Source organism: Arachis ipaensis, chromosome B9, assembly GCF_059453495.1.
Source record: "Arachis ipaensis isolate K30076 ecotype BB chromosome B9, ASM5945349v1, whole genome shotgun sequence".
Classification (NCBI taxonomy): Eukaryota; Viridiplantae; Streptophyta; class Magnoliopsida; order Fabales; family Fabaceae; genus Arachis; species Arachis ipaensis.
Genome location: NC_142444.1, coordinates 59,246,717 through 59,263,981, shown reverse-complemented (window position 1 = coordinate 59,263,981; position 17,265 = coordinate 59,246,717). Strand labels below are relative to the sequence as shown.

The 17,265-nt window shown below is 39.2% G+C and overlaps 1 non-coding gene and 1 pseudogene across 1 annotated transcript; both read right to left on the bottom strand.

Moving 5' to 3' along the window:
- Positions 1-240: 240 nt before the first annotated feature.
- LOC148544795 (uncharacterized) lies at positions 241-3,910 on the bottom strand (annotated as a pseudogene).
- A 4,944-nt stretch (positions 3,911-8,854) lies between these two features.
- LOC148544794 (small nucleolar RNA R71) lies at positions 8,855-8,962 on the bottom strand. The gene has a single exon (XR_015902071.1). It is a non-coding gene; the product is annotated as a small nucleolar RNA R71 (small nucleolar RNA).
- Positions 8,963-17,265: the final 8,303 nt, after the last annotated feature.

Genomic DNA, 17,265 nt, shown 5'->3' with positions numbered 1-17,265 from the left:
TCACATATATCACATAATAAGGAAGGGAAAGTAAAACCATGAAATTTACATGAATACGTGGGTGAAGGATTGAATAGATCACTTAAATTGAGCACAAAATACATCATAAAATATGAGTTTATCAGCCATCCCAATGCTCGCATGAAAACTGTTGTTGTACGCAAACTCCACCAATGGCATGTAACGGTCCCACCTTCCGGGTTGATCCAAAACACATGCTCTTAGCATATCTTCCAATGTCTAAATAGTCCTTTCTGACTGTCCATCCGTTTGTGGATGATACGCGGTGCTAAGACATAGCTTCATACTGAAAGCATTTTAGAAAGCTCCCTAAAACCTTGATGTGAATCGGGGATCACGGTCTAACACTATGCTCGATAGCACGCTGTGCAACCTTACGATCTCCTTGATATACAATCTCGCCAACTCCTCCATTGAATAGTCTACCCGGATAGGCAAAAAATGAGCGAATTTGGTTAAGCGATCCACGATCACCCAAAGCACATCAAATCCCGACCTAGTCCTCAGCAAACCGGTCACAAAGTCTATTGCAATTTCTTCCCACTTCCATTGAGGAATTTCAAGTGGTTGTAACATTCCCGACGATTTCTGATACTCTATCTTAACCTTCTGACACGTCAGGCACTTAGACACAACTGTAGCTATATCATTCTTCATCCCAGGCCACCAGAACATCTTCTTTAAGTCATAGTACAGCTTCGTACTTCCTGGGTGAATCCCACTGTTGTGAGCTTCTAACAACAAGTCTTTCCTCAAACTTCTTACATCCGGCACACAAATTCTCCCCTTGTACCTACACAATCCTTCACCATCCTTAGTGAATTCTCCACGCCTCTCCTTACCAACTGGTTGAAATAATTGCTGAAGCTTTTGCTCATTTTGCTGAGTTCTCTGGATCTCTGATTTAAACGTACTTGAAATCTACAACTGATTCAAACAAGTTCTTTCGGCAACCTCACCAATATCCAATTTAAGATCCACAAACTTATCCACTAACTCCTCTTCCTTGATTCTCGTCCAAGCTATTGTTAAAGACTTCCGACTCAACTCGTCCGCCACAACATTCGCCTTTCCAGGGTGATAACTTAGTTCAAAATCATAATCTTTCAAAAGCTCCATCCACCTTCTCTGACTCATATTAAGCTCTTTCTGATCAAAGATGTACTTGAGACTCTTATGATCAGAAAATATGCTAAACCTCACCCCATACAAATCTTTAATGCAAACACAATTGCCGCTAATTCCAAATCATGAGTTTGGTAATTTACCTCATGCGGTCTCAGCTGACGCGATGCGTATGCCACCACATTCCTGTGTTGCATCAATACGCAACCCAAACCCTTTAAAGAAGTGTCACAGTACACTTCAAATGGTTCATGCAGTTCTGCCAAGATCAAAACAGGCGCTAAAGTTAACTTTTTCTTCAAAGTCTGAAAACTTTCTTCACACTCCGACGTCCACACAAACGGAACCTCTTTCCTTGTCAACTTAGTCATCGGTAGTGCAATCCGAAAAAATCCTTCAATGAATCTCTGGTAATATTCGGCTAAGCCTAAGAAACATTCGACTTCCGTCACAGTCGTTGGTCTTTCCCATTCCATCACCGCCTCTACTTTCGAAGGATCCACCGCTATTCTTTTTTTGCTCACCACGTGACCTAGGAACTTCACTTCCTCCTTCTAGAACTCACACTTGGACAACTTAGCATATAATTTCCCCTCCTTTAAGATTTGTAACACAATCCTCAAGTGTTTCTCATGCTCCTTTACCATCTTAGAATAAACTAAGATATCGTCTATGAAAACCACCACGAATTTGTCTAAAAAGGGATGAAATACTCTGTTCATGTAATCCATGAACACAGCGGGTGAATTTGTCAACCCAAAGGACATCACCGCAAACTCGAAGTGCCCATAGTGCGTCCTGAATGTAGTTTTCAGAATATCATCCTCCTTCACCCTTATCTGATGATAGTCATCAATCTTTGAAAACACTCCAGCTCCTTGCAGTTGATCCATCAAGTTATCTATCCATTGCAGTGGTTACTTGTTCTTTACAGTCACTTTGTTCAGCTGTCGGTAATCCACACAAAGTCTCATACCTCCATCCTTCTTCTTCACAATAAAATTGGCGCTCCCCATGGAGATACACTCGGTTGAATGAACCTCTTGTTCAGAAGCTCGTCCAACTGAGTCTTTAATTCTGCCAACTCTATCAGAGCCATCCGATACGGTGTAATCGACATTGGTCCGGCTCCCGACACCAATTCAATTGCAAATTCAATCTCCCTCTGAGGTGGGAACTCAGGAATATCTTCCGGGAACACCTCTGGAAAGTCTCTAACTATCGGGATACGATCTATCTCCTGATTGTCACCTAACGCATTAGCCTCCAACAAGATATAACCCTCACTCTTCTCCACTACAGTGCACCATTACAAAGTTCAGGTAGTAACCCTTAGCTACCACTACTCCATTTTCTCCTTCCGGCATAAACTAAATTGACTGCTCAAAGCAATCCAACAAAATACGATTCTTTGATAACCAATCAAACCCCAAAATCATCTCCAACCCAACCATTGGTAAACAAATCAAGTCATGCACAAAATCTCTACCCTCAAGCTTGAAACCTACTTGCCTACAACCTGACCTAGTCATAACCGTCTGATGCGGAGTATGTACATGCAACTCAAATGCTAATTCTGACACTTTCAAGTCTAGTTCCTCAACTTTAGCAAACGAAATAAATGAATGCAAAACTCCAGTATCATACAATGCAACCAAGATCTTATCACCAATTAAACAGTTACCTCTCATCAGAGGATCCACCTTAGCAGCATCATTGGCGTTCACAGCAAATACTCGTCCTTGGTGCTGACCCGCATTTAGGTTCTTCCTTTGAGTACAATCCCTCACAATATGACCAGGCAGACCACAGTTGAAGCAACCACCTATACCAATCTTGCAAGAGTCATATGGATGAATGCGTCCAAAATTATCACAAATTAAATCCAGAGAAACCTTACTCTGATTCCCTCTCCCTTTGCCACGCTGGTACTGATCATAAGCGTTCTTTTTGAAGCCTCCTTGACCTTGAGGCGCATGTCCTCCTCTCTTAAAACTTTTCCCCCTCGGCTGAAAGTACTTGCAACGTCCCCGACTAGTGTTTCCTCCATGAGTGTCCTTTGACGAGGCTACCGTCTTTGGATATTCCTCCACAACTCTAGCCTTGTTCACCAGATTGGAGAAAATACGAATCTCCAAAGGAGCCACAGCAGTCATGATGTTGTCCTTCAAACCCCTTTGATACTTAATGCATTTCCAGCTCTCGTAGGTCTCCGGGGCACCCTGACACACCCTAGAGAATCTATAGAGCTCCTCAAATTGGTTAGTGTAGTCCGCCACAGAAAAGAAACCTTGCTTCTGCTGTATAAGTTCCATCTCCTTCGCTTCCCTTGCAAACTCAGGAAAGTACTTCTTGTAGAAGGCTGTCTGGAATATATCCCAAGGGATATCGGCATTCTGAAGCTGTAGCAAGCGGCATTCTCTTGCCACCAATGCTGGGCCTGTCCAAGAAGCTGATAGGCAGCAAATTCTACATATTGGTTATTCGGAACATGCTGTGCTTATAAAGCATGCTCCATGGCTTGGAACCAGTTATCCACTTCTGTAGGGTTGGTTGAACCTCTGAAACTTGGCGGATGAACCTTGAGAAAAGTAGCCAAGGTCATTGGAGCACGTCCCATGTTATCACCATTCCCTTCAGCATTGTCATTCCCATTTTTGTCTCCATTTCCGTTTCCAGCCGGTTGGCCTAACCTCTGCACAGCATGCAGATTCGCAGCAGCATTAGCCTCCATGGTGTTCACAAGATTAGCCATTGCCGCCATGAATTCGGCATGGTTATCGGTCGGCTACTCATTCCTACTCTCTGCTCTTGAACGTGTAAGACCTCGTCCGCCAGTAGCGATTAGGGTTCTTGTCTATACCAAACAATGGATATCAAGGTGACCAGTCTTAATATCAAAAGCCTAGTGCTTCAATTATCCCAAAAAGGCACTCACAAATAAGCACGCTATGCATATATCAAATAGATAACCTAATAACATCAAAGAAAAAGACACACAGAGTATGCAATGAAGTACAATCGGTCCATCCCTTAGGCTCACGAGGACGAACCGCTCTGATACCACTAAATGTAATACCCTAATTACCCTAAGCATTACTTTGCGTCGTAAAGCAAAGGTTAATCAAAGGTTACGACAGTTCTAAGCTCCTACATATAATATATAGAAAGAATTAATATATTCTAGAAGCCCGATGAAGGATATAGCTCAAAAACAGGATTTGAAAAGTGCAAAACGTACTCACGAAGCTACTAACTTAACACACAAGATATATACATAATATAACAAAATATAAGTGTGTAATCGTAATAAGATCTAGCCACAAGTCGCGGAGCTTAAGCCGACTAGCTATATACAGATAATTCAGAAGTCCGAAGTTTAAAACAGCTTATACAAGTTTTTCTCTCAATGCAAGCCTCTAGGCAAAAGTAAATACAAAAGATGAGAGATATAAACAAAAGAAGCAAAAAAACTCCAAAACATATCCAGGATCCTCTGCTCTGTCACCATTGAAACAACTCACCGAGGTGGGTTGTGACCTGCGTCTGAAAAAGAACAACAGAATATGGTATAAGAATCGGAGGTTCTCAGTATGGTAACAGTGCCCAGTGATGTAAGATATAATACTCTGGGATGCCAGAGGCAATCCTAGAACTTCATATCCATCACAAGATTCATCTTAAAATAGAATTAAAACAGTAAAGCATAACTCAAAACCTTAACATAATAAAAAGGTAATATAACTTAGTGGATTTTCTAACTAACACTCTCCGTTGTCCCACAGCCTTCATCAACATATCCTCCATGCGATCTCATCGCCATCGCCTTCTGAGCCTCCTCAATCCCAGTAGAAAGCACAATTAAGTTCAATGCAAGTAAAACACAAGTATAGGAATATATATCAAGTAATTCAAATAGGAAATTAGGCATGATATACAATTAGGCAAGCAATTACAAGTCAGCAATGCATACAAATAGATAGAAGATGCATATGATGAATGCCTGTTGATGAGCGGATAATTTATACGCTTTTTGGCATTGTTTTTACATAGTTTTTAGTATAATTTAGTTAGTTTTTAGTATATTTTTATTAGTTTTTAAATAAAAATCACATTTCTGGACTTTACTATGAGTTTGTGTGTTTTTCTGTGATTTCAGGTAATTTCTGGCTGAAATTGAGGGACTTGAGCAAAAATTAGATTCAGAGGTTGAAGAAGGACTGAAGATGCTGTTGGATTCTGACCTCCCTGCACTCAAAGTGGATTTTCTGGAGCTACAAGACTCCAAATGGGGCGCTCTCAATTGCGTTGGAAAGTAGACATCAAGGGCTTTCCAGAAATATATAATAGTCCATACTTTGTCCGAGTTTAGATGACGCAAACTGGCGTTCAACGCCAGTTCCATGCTGCATTCTGGAGTTAAACGCCAGAAACAGGTTGCAAAGTGGAGTTAAACGCCAGAAACAGGTCACAAACTAGCGTTCAACTCCAAAAGAAGCCTCTACACGTGTAAAGCTCAATGCTCAGCCCATGCACACACCAAGTGGGCCCCAGAAGTGAATTTCTGCATCAATTACTCATTTCTGTAAACCCTAGTAACTAGTTTAGTATAAGTAGGACTTTTTACTATTGCATTTACATCTTTAGTTTCATCTTTAGATCACGTTTGGGGGCTGGCCTCTCGGCCATGCCTGGATCTTCATCACTTATGTATTTTCAACGGTAGAGTTTCTACACACCATAGATTAAGGTGTGGAGCTCTGCTGTTCCTCATGAATTAATACAAAGTACTATTGTTTTTCTATTCAATTCAAGCTTATTCCGATTCTAAGATATTCATTCGCACCTCAATATGAATGTGATGATCGTGACAGTCATCATCATTCCCAACTATGAACGCGTGCCTGACAACCACTTCCGTTCTACCTTAGATTGAATGAGTATCTCTGGGATTCCTTAATCAGAATCTTCGTGGTATAAGTTAGAATCCATGGACGGCCATTCTTGAGATCCGGAAAGTCTAAACCTTGTCTGTGGTATTCTGAGTTGGATCTGGGAAGGGATGGCTGCGACGAGCTTCAAACTCGCGAGTGCTGGGCATAGTGACAGACGCAAAAGGATCAATGGATCCTATTCCAGTATGATCGAGAACCGACAGATGATTAGCCATGCAGTGACATCGCATTGGACCATTTTCACTGAGAGGACAGGATGTAGCCATTGACAATGGTGATGCCGAACATACAGCTTGCCATGGAAAGGAGTATGAATGATTGGATGAAGACAGCAGGAAAGCAGAGGTTCAGGAGGAACGAACGCATCTCTATACGCTTATCTGAAATTCTCACCAATGAATTACATAAGTATCACTATCTTTATTTTATTTTATATTTATCTTTTAATTATTAAATCTCTATAATCAATTGAATCCGCCTGACTGAGATTTACAAGGTGACCATAGCTTGCTTCAAGCCGACAATCTCCGTGGGATCGACCCTTACTCACGTAAGGTTTATTACTTGGACGACCCAGTGCACTTGCTGGTTAGTTGTGCAAAGTTGTGACAAAGAACTAAGATTATGAACGTGCGTATTGAGTTTTTAGCACCGTTACCAAGGAATAGAACCGTCATGATTTCTGCGCACCAAGTTTTTGGCGCCGTTGCCGGGACTTGTTCGAGTTTGGACAACTGACGGTTCATCTTGTTGCTCAGATTAGGTAATTTTATTTTATTTTTAAGCTTTTTATTTCTTATTTTTGAAAATAATATAATAAAATAATAAAATAATTTTCTTCTTTTTTGTTTTTCCAAAATAATTTTCGAAAAATCCAAAAAAATTAATAAAATCATAAAATCAAAAATAATTTTGTGTTTCTTGTTTGAGTCTTGTGTCAATTTTTAAGTTTGGTGTCAATTGCATTCTTTTATTTTTCTTAAAAAATTTTCGAAAACACATGCATTGAGTTTCTTTCTTGTTCTTCATGATCTTCAAGTTGTTCTTGATAAGTTTTCTTGTTTGATCTTTAAAATTTCTTGTTTTGTGTCTTTTCTTGTTTTTCATATGCATTCTTGAATTCTTAGTGTCTAAATATTAAAAATTTCTAAGTTTGGTGTCTTGCATGTTTTTTTTTATTAAAAATTTTTCAAAAATACATACTTGATGTTCATCATGATCTTCAAAGTGTTCTTGGTGTTCATCTTTGCATTCATAGTGTTCTTGCATGTTTCCTTTGTTTTGATCCAAAATTTTCATGCATTGAGTCTTTTTGATGTTTTTCTCTTTCCTTGTTAAAATTCAAAAATCAAAAAAATATCTTTCCCTTATTTTTTCATAAATTTTCGAAAATTTGAGTTGACTTTTTCAAAACTTTTTAAAATTTAGTTGTTTCTTATGAGTCAAATCAAATTTTCAATTTAAAAAATTCTATCTTTTTCAAATCTTTTTCAAAAATCAAATCTTTTTCATTTTTCTTTTATAAATTTTGAAACTTTCAAAATTATTTTCAAAATCTTTTTCTTATTTTTACTTCAGATTTTTGAAATTAATGCTAACAATTAATGTGATTGATTCAAAATTTTTAAGTTTGTTACTTGCCTATTAAGAAAGGTTCAATCTTTAAATTTTAAAATCATATCTTTTTGTTTCTTGTTAGTCAAGTAATCAACTTTAATTTTCAAAATCAAATTTTTTTTTTAAATTTCTTTTTCAAATATTTTTCAAAATAAGTTTCAATCACATCTTTTCAAAATCAATTTCAAAATATTTTCTAACTTCTTATCTTTTCAAAATTAATTTTCAAATCTTTTTCAATTAATCCTATCCTTTTGTTTCAATCATATCTTTTTCAAAACCACCTAACTAATTCTCTCTCTTTCTAATTTTCGAAAATCACCTTCCCCTTTTTCTAAAATTTTCTTTTTAATTAACTATTTGTTTTAAATTTAATTTAATTTGATTTAATTTTCCTTGCTTAATTTTCGAATTTTTAATTTTAATTTTTAATTTAAAAACAAAAATACTTTTATTTTATTTTATCTAATTTTTGAAAATTCTTCTCCCTCACCTTCTATTTATTTATTCATCTACTAACATCCCTTTTTCACCCAAGAATTCGAACCTACTCCTCACCCTTGTGTTTGGATTCTCCTTCTTCTATTCATATCTTCTTCTACTCACATAAAGGAATCTCTATACTGTGACATAGAGGATTCCATATTTTCGTTTCTGTTTTCTTCTTTTTCATATGAGCAGGAACAAGGATAAGAACATTCTTGTTGAGGCTGATCCTGAACCTGAAAGGACTCTGAAGAGGAAGCTAAGGGAAGCTAAAGCACAACTCTCTGGAGAAAATCTGACAGAAATTTTCGAAAAAGAAGGAGGCATGGCCAAAAATAATAACAATGCAAGGAAGATGCTTGGTGACTTTACTGCACCTAATTCCAATTTACATGGAAGAAGCATCTCAATCCCTGCCATTGGAGCAAACAATTTTGAGCTGAAACCTCAATTAGTTTCTCTGATGCAACAGAATTGCAAGTTTTATGGACTTCCATCCGAAGATCTTTTTCAGGCTTATGCTTTTCCTGTTTGCTGTAAGAGACAAAGCTAGAATATGGTTGGACTCTCAACCTAAGGATAACCTGAACTCTTGGGATAAGCTGGTCACAGCTTTCTTAGCCAAGTTCTTTCCTCCTCAAAAGCTTAGTAAGCTTAGAGTGGATGTTCAAACCTTCAGACAAAAAGTAGGTGAATCCCTCTATGAAGCTTGGGAGAGATACAAGGAACTGACCAAAAAGTGTCCTTCTGACATGCTTTCAGAATGGACCATCCTGGATATATTCTATGATGGTCTGTCTGAATTATCTAAAATGTCATTGGACTATTTTCCAGGTGGATCCATTCACCTAAAGAAAACGCCTGCAGAAGCTCAAGAACTCATTGACATGGTTGCAAATAACCAGTTTATGTACACTTCTAAAAGGAATCCTGTGAGTAATGGGACACCTTAGAGGAAGGGAGTTCTTGAAATTGATACTCTGAATGCCATATTGGCTCAGAACAAAATATTGACTCAGCAAGTCAATATGATCTCTCAGAGTCTGAATGGATTGAAGGAATCATCCAACAATACTAAAGAGGCATCTTCTGAAGAAGAAGTTTATGATCCTGAGAACCCTGCAATAGCAGAGGTGAATTACATGGGTGAACCCTATGGAAACACCTATAATCCCTCATGGAGAAATTATCCAAATTTCTCATGGAAGGATCAACAAAAGCCTCAACAAGGCTTTAATAATGGTGGAAGAAACAGGTTCAGCAATAGCAAGCCTTTTCCATCATCCACTCAGCAACAGACAGAGAATTCTGAGCAGAATCCATCTAGCTTAGCAAATATAGTCTCTGATCTATCTAACGCCACTGTAAGTTTCATGAATGAAACAAGGTCCTCCATTAGGAATTTGGAGGCACAAGTAGGCCAGCTGAGTAAAAGAGTCACTGAAACTCCTCCTAGTACTCTCCCAAGCAATACAGAAAAAAATCCAAAGAGAGAGTGCAAGGCCATTGATTTAACCATCATGGCCGAACCTACAAGGGAGGGGGAGGACGTGAATCCTAGTGAGGAAGACCTTCTGGGACGTCCAGTGACCGATAAGGAGTATCCCTTTGAGGAACCAAAGGAATCTGAAGCTCAATTAGAGACCATAGAGATTCCATTGAACCTCCTTCTGTCCTTCATGAGCTCTGATGAGTATTCTTCCTCTGAAGAGGATGAAGACATTACTGAAGAGCAAGTTGCTAAATACCTTGGTACAATCATGAAGCTGAATGCCAAATTATTTGGTAATGAGACTTGGGAAGATGAACCTCCCTTGCTCACCAATGAAATGAATGCATTGGATAGGCAGAAATTACCTCAAAAGAAACAGGATCCTGGTAAATTCTTAATACCCTGTACCATAGGCACCATGACCTTTGAGAAGGCTCTGTGTGACCTGGGGTCAGGAATAAACTTAATGCCACTCTCTGTAATGGAGAAACTTGGGATCTTTGAGGTGCAAGCTGCCAGAATTTCATTAGAGATGGCAGACAACTCAAGAAAACAGGCTTACGGACAAGTAGAATGCATTGGATAGGCAGAAATTACCTCAAAAGAAACAGGATCCTGGTAAATTCTTAATACCCTGTACCATAGGCACCATGACCTTTGAGAAGGCTCTGTGTGACCTGGGGTCAGGAATAAACTTAATGCCACTCTCTGTAATGGAGAAACTTGGGATCTTTGAGGTGCAAGCTGCCAGAATTTCATTAGAGATGGCAGACAACTCAAGAAAACAGGCTTACGGACAAGTAGAGGACGTGTTAGTAAAGGTTGAAGGCCTTTACATCCCTGCTGATTTCATAATCCTAGACACTGGAAAGGAAGAGGATGAATCCATCATCCTTGGAAGACCCTTCCTAGCCATAGCAAGAGCTGTGATTGATGTGGACAGAGGAGAGTTAGTCCTTCAACTGAATGAGGACAACCTTGTGTTTGAAACTCAAGGTTCTCCTTCTGTAACCATGGAGAGGAAGCATGAAAAGCTTCCCTCACTGTAGAGTCAACTAAAGCCCCTACAGTCAACTCTAAGTTTGGTGTTAGGAGGCCACAACCAAACTCTAAGTTTGGTGTTGAACCCCCACATTCAAACTCTAAGTTTGGTGTTGGGAGGTTCCAACCTTGCTCTGATTATCTGTGAGGCTCCATGAGAGCTCACTGTCAAGCTATTGACATTAAAAAAGCGCTTATTGGGAGGCAACCCAATGTTATTTGATCATATATATTTTATTTTCCTTTTGTTATTTCGTGTTTTATTAGGTTGATGATCATGTGAAGTCACAAAAACTACTAAAAAATCAAAAATAGAATGAAAAACATCATTGAAAATAGCACACCCTAGAGGAGAGCAGTCTGGCGTTTAAACGCCAGAAACAAGCATCTGTCTGGCATTTAACACCAGAAACAGGCACCAAGCTGGCGTTTAACGCCAGAAACAAGCATCTTCCTGGCGTTAAACGCCAGAAACAAGCTACATTTGGGCATTTAATGCCAGAAATAGGCAGCAGTCTAGCGTTAAACACCAGGATTGCACAGCAAGGGCGTTTTACACGCCTAATTGGAGCAGGGATGCTAAGTCCTTGACCCCACTTGATCTGTGGACCCCACAGGATCCCCACATCTTCTTCTCTCCTCTTCACACCTTTTCATAACTCTCTTCCCCAAATACCCTTCACCAATCACCTCAATCACTCTTTCCCATCACTTCTTCACCATTCACATCCATCCTCTCTTCCCCATAAACCCCACCTACTTTCAAAATTCAAACTAATTTCCCTTCCAAACCCAACCCTAATTGGTCGAACCCTACACCCTCTCTCACTCCTATATAAACCCCTCACTCCTTCTTCATTTTCACATAACACAACCCTCTCTTCTTCTCCTTGGCCGAATACATCTTCTTCCCCCATCTCCTCCATTTTCTTCTTCTTCTACTACTTTCTATCTTCTTTTGCTCGGGGATGAGCAAATATTTTAAGTTTGGTGTGGTAAAAGCATAGCTTTTTGTTTTTCCATAACCATTTATGGCACCTAAGGCCAGAGAAACCTCTAGAAAGAGGAAAAGGAAGGCAATTGCTTCCACCTCTGAGTCATGGGAGATGGAGAGATTTATCTCAAAGGTCCATCAAGACCACTTCTATGAAGTTGTGGCCAAGAAGAAAGTGATCCCTGAGGTTCCTTTCAAGCTCAAAAAGAATGAGTATCCGGAGATCCGACTTGAGATCCAAAGAAGAGGTTGGGAAGTTCTCACCAACCCCATTCAACAAGTCGGGATCCTAATGGTTCAAGAGTTCTATGCAAATGCATGGATCACTAGGAACCATGATCAAAGTGTGAACCCAAATCCAAAGCATTGGCTTACCATGGTTCGGGGGAAATACTTAGATTTCAGTCCGAAAAATGTAAGGCTGGCGTTTAACTTGCCAATGATGGAGGAGAACGCACGCCCCTACACAAGAAGGGTCAACTTTTATCAAAGGTTGGACCAAGTCCTCATAGACATATATGAGGAAGGAGCTCAATGGAAAATTGACTCAAGAGGCAAGCCGGTTCAACTAAGAAGGCATGACCTCAAACCAGTGGCTAGGGGATGGTTAGAGTTTATTCAACGCTCAATCATTCCTACTAGTAACTGGTCTGAAGTTACTATAGACCGGGCCATCATGATCCATAGTATCATAATTGGAGAGGAGGTGGAAGTTCATGAGATTATACCTCAAGAACTTTACAAGGTGGCTGACAAGTCCTCCACTTGGGCAAGGTTAGCCTTTCCTCACCTCATATGCCACCTCTGCAATTCGGCTGAAATTGACATAGAGGGAGACATCCTCATTGAAGAGGACAAGCCCATCACTAAGAAAAGGATGGAGCAAACAAGAGATCATGGACCTCAACAAGAGCATGAGGAAATTCCTCACCATGAAATCCCTGAGATGCCTCAAGGGATGCACTTTCCTCCACAAAACTATTGGGAGCAAATCAACACTTCCCTAGGAGAATTAAGTTCCAACATGGGACAACTAAGGGTGGAGCACCAAGAGCACTCCATCATCCTCCATGAGATTAGAGAAGATCAAAGAGCCATGAGGGAGGAGCAACAAAGGCAAGGAAGAGACATAGAGGAGCTCAAAAGTACCATTGGTTCTTCAAGAAGAGGAAGACGTCACCCTCACTAAGGTGGACTCATTCCTTAATCTCCTTGTCTATTTATTTTACTATTTTTCGATTTTTGAGCTTTATGTTTTATTTATGTTTGTGTCTTTACTATATGATCACTAGTGTCTAAGTGTCTATGCCTTAAAGTTATGAATATCCTATGAATCCATCACCTTTCTTAAATGAAAAATGTTTTAATTACAAAAGAACAAGAAGTACATGGTTTTGAATTCATCCTTGAAACTAGTTTAATTATTTTGATGTGGTGATAATACTTTTTATTTTCTGAATGAATGCTTGAACAATGCATATGTCTTTTGAATTTGATGTTTATGAATGTTAAATATGTTGGCTCTTGAAGAATAAGGAAAAAGGAGAAATGTTATTTGATAATCTGAAAAATCATAAAAATGATTCTTGAAGCAAGAAAAAGCAGTAAATACAAAAGCTTGCAGAAAAAAAAAGAAAAAAAAATATATAGCAAAAAAAAAGAAAGAAAAAAGAAAAAACAAGCAGAAAAAGCCAATAGCCCTTAAAACCAAAAGGCAAGGGTAATAAAAAGGATCCAAGGCTTTGAGCATCAGTGGATAGGAGGGCCTAAAGGAATAAAATCCTGGCCTAAGCGGCTAAACTAAGCTGTCCCTAACCATGTGCTTGTGGCGTGAAGGTGTCAAGCCAAAAGCTTGAGACTGAGCGGTTAAAGTCGAGGTCCAAAGCAAAAAAAAAAAGAGTGTGCTTAAGAACCCTGGACACCTCTAATTGGGGACTTTAGCAAAGCTGAGTCACAATCTGAAAAGGTTCACCCAGTTATGTGTCTGTGGCATTTATGTATCCGGTGGTAATACTGGAAAACAAAGTGCTTAGGGCCACGGCCAAGACTCATAAAGTAGCTGTGTTCAAGAATCAACATACTGAACTAGGAGAATCAATAACACTATCTGAACTCTGAGTTCCTATAGATGCCAATCATTCTGAACTTCAATGGATAAAGTGAGATGCCAAAACTATTCAAGAGGCAAGAAGCTACAAGTCCCGCTCATCTGATTGGAGCTAAGTTTCATTGATATTTTGGAATCTATAGTATATTCTCTTCTTTTTATCCTATTTGATTTTCAGTTGCTTGGGGACAAGCAACAATTTAAGTTTGGTGTTGTGATGAGCGGATAATTTATATACTTTTTGGCATTGTTTTTACAAAGTTTTTAGTATAATTTAGTTACTTTTTAGTATATTTTTATTAGTTTTTAAATAAAAATCACATTTCTAAACTTTACTATGAGTTTGTGTGTTTTTCTGTGATTTCATGTAATTTCTGGCTGAAATTGAGGGACTTGAGCAAAAATCAGATTCAGAGGTTGAAGAAGGACTGCAGATGCTGTTGGATTCTGACCTCCCTGCACTTAAAGTGGATTTTCTGGAGCTACAGAACTCCAAATGGCGCGCTCTCAATTGTGTTGGAAAGCAGACATCCAGGGCTTTCCAGAAATATATAATATTTTATACTTTGCCTGCGTTTAGATGACGCAAAATGGCGTTCAACGCCAGTTCCATGCTGCATTATGGAGTTAAACGTCAGAAACAGGTTACAAAGTGGAGTTAAACACCAGAAACAGTTCACAAACTGGCGTTCAACTCCAAAAGAAGCCTCTACACGTGTAAAGCTCAATGCTCAGCCCATGCACACACCAAGTGGGCCCCAGAAGTGAATTTCTGCATCAATTACTCATTTCTATAAATCCTAGTAACTAGTTTAGTATAAGTAGGACTTTTTACTATTGCATTTACATCTTTAGTTTCATCTTTAGATCACGTTTGGGGGCTGGCCTCTCGGCCATGCCTGGATCTTCATCACTTATGTATTTTCAACGGTAGAGTTTCTACACACCATAGATTAAGGTGTGGAGCTCTGCTGTTCCTCATGAATTAATACAAAGTACTATTGTTTTTCTATTCAATTCAAGCTTATTCCGATTCTAAGATATTCATTCGCACCTCAATATGAATGTGATGATCATGACAGTCATCATCATTCCCAACTATGAACGCGTGCCTGACAACCACTTCCGTTCTACCTTAGATTGAATGAGTATCTCTGGGATTCCTTAATCAGAATCTTCGTGGTATAAGTTAGAATCCATGGATGGCCATTCTTGAGATCCAAAAAGTCTAAACCTTGTCTGTGGTATTCCGAGTAGGATCTGGGAAGGGATGGCTGCGACGAGCTTCAAACTCGCGAGTGCTGGGCGTAGTGACAGACGCAAAGGGATCAATGGATCCTATTCCAGTATGATCGAGAACCGACAGATGATTAACCATGCAGTGACAGCGCATTGGACCATTTTCACTGAGAGGACAGGATGTATCCATTGACAACGGTGATGCCTAACATACAGCTTGCCATAGAAGGGAGTATGAATGATTGGATGAAGATAATAGGAAAGTAGAGGTTCAGGAGGAACGAACGCATCTCTATATGCTTATCTGAAATTCTCACCAATGAATTACATAAGTATCACTATCTTTATTTTATTTTATATTTATCTTTTAATTATTAAATCTCTATAATCAATTGAATCCGCCTGACTGAGATTTACAAGGTGACCATAGCTTGCTTCAAGCCGACAATCTCCGTGGGATCGACCCTTACTCACGTAAGGTTTATTACTTGGACGACCCAGTGCACTTGCTGGTTAGTTGTGCGAAGTTGTGACAAAGAACTAAGATTATGAACATGCATATTGAGTTTTTAGTGCCGTTACCAAGGAATGGAACCGTCACGATTTCTGCGCACCACCTGTCCTACTGGCTGTGATATCACATTTTCGGTTCAACTGCCAACCCAACACATCTCCATGGAGATGTCGCCCTTCAGAATCATGATTTAGAACCCCCGAGATGTGGTGGTCAGAACACCGTCCAGGGTTTTGTGCCTGCACACTCTAGTGATCCGAAGGGATGCGAGTGGGATACTATTGTCACGGACCTCACATCTCAACGCAAGCGGGACAAACCACCGCTCTTACGCCACTGCCGCTACCTCGACAGGCGGGATCCAACCGCCGTCCCTGCCGGGCGCATGACGTCTCAACAAATCTCAATATAAAATAGTGATACAGTGGTATTCAGAAAAACATTTTTCAGTATAGAATGGATCCATCATTTCATTCCGAGTCCTCGACTCATCTCAACCACTGTCAATTCAACATTTCCATTCTGAATTCATTAGTTCATCAATTCTCAATTCATATATTTTTCTCCCTTCTCACTCTACTAAATCCATCCTCAGTACACCAGGAACCTAAGCCTCTGTTCTCTAACTTTTTAAGGTATAACCAAAGTAAATATTCCAGGACCTTTTCCCATGTTTTAATACCCGAAAATAAGGCAAATAGTCTTAAATAGGTGTCACAGAAGTTTACAAGCTTGTTGGAGAGGTGAAATAATTAAAAACAAAGTTTTAGTTGAAAAACAGGGCATGTGCGTACGCACAGGGGTGTGCATACGCATAGAGGTGTGCGTACGTGCAGGTACAAAATTTTACAATTCTGTTTGCTCGCACAAGGCATGCGAACGCCTCTCAACAGAATGCACCTTCAAATGTGTGCGTGCGCATAGGTCTGTGTGTGCGCACAACCTGCCAAACTTAGTTGGTTGTGTGTGCGCACAGGGCGTGCTAGCGCTCCCATCAGTGACCCTTCACCTGTCTGTGCGTACGCATAAGGCTGTGCGTGCGCACACAAACCCGAAATCACAAAATTCTGCAACGTTGCAGAATTTCCGATTTTTACATCAAAATTTCAACAATCATATATTTTTCTACCAAACTTGGATTTCCACAAAATTTAAACCATTTTAAAGCTTGTTCAATTTTCTTTGATTTGATATAAAATACATTGAATTTCAAGCATCGTAGCTCAAGATATGATTCATTGAAGTTCATCAAAATTTCAATTTTACCAAAAGTTCACAAATTTTCAATTTTCCACAATCCTCAACCAAAATCAAACCAAAACCATACCAATACTTCCAATTTGCATCATAACTCATCCTTTGTATCACATTCCACCATTCATACCCAACTTTCCTTTACACTTCATTATCCTCAACCTCAATTATCAAATATATGACATTAAAATCAATGCTCCTCAACACATTCATCCATCATAAATCTATCAATACCAAGCATCATAATCAATCTCATTTAATCTAGATCCAAATATTTCACACCATATTTATCAATTTCAACATCATAATTCATCAACATATTCAAAAATCATCAATTCATCATAACTCATCATAAATCATCATTCAACCATTCAACAACCATTTCAATTCAAACCTACCCTATGGGTTATTAGCCTAAGT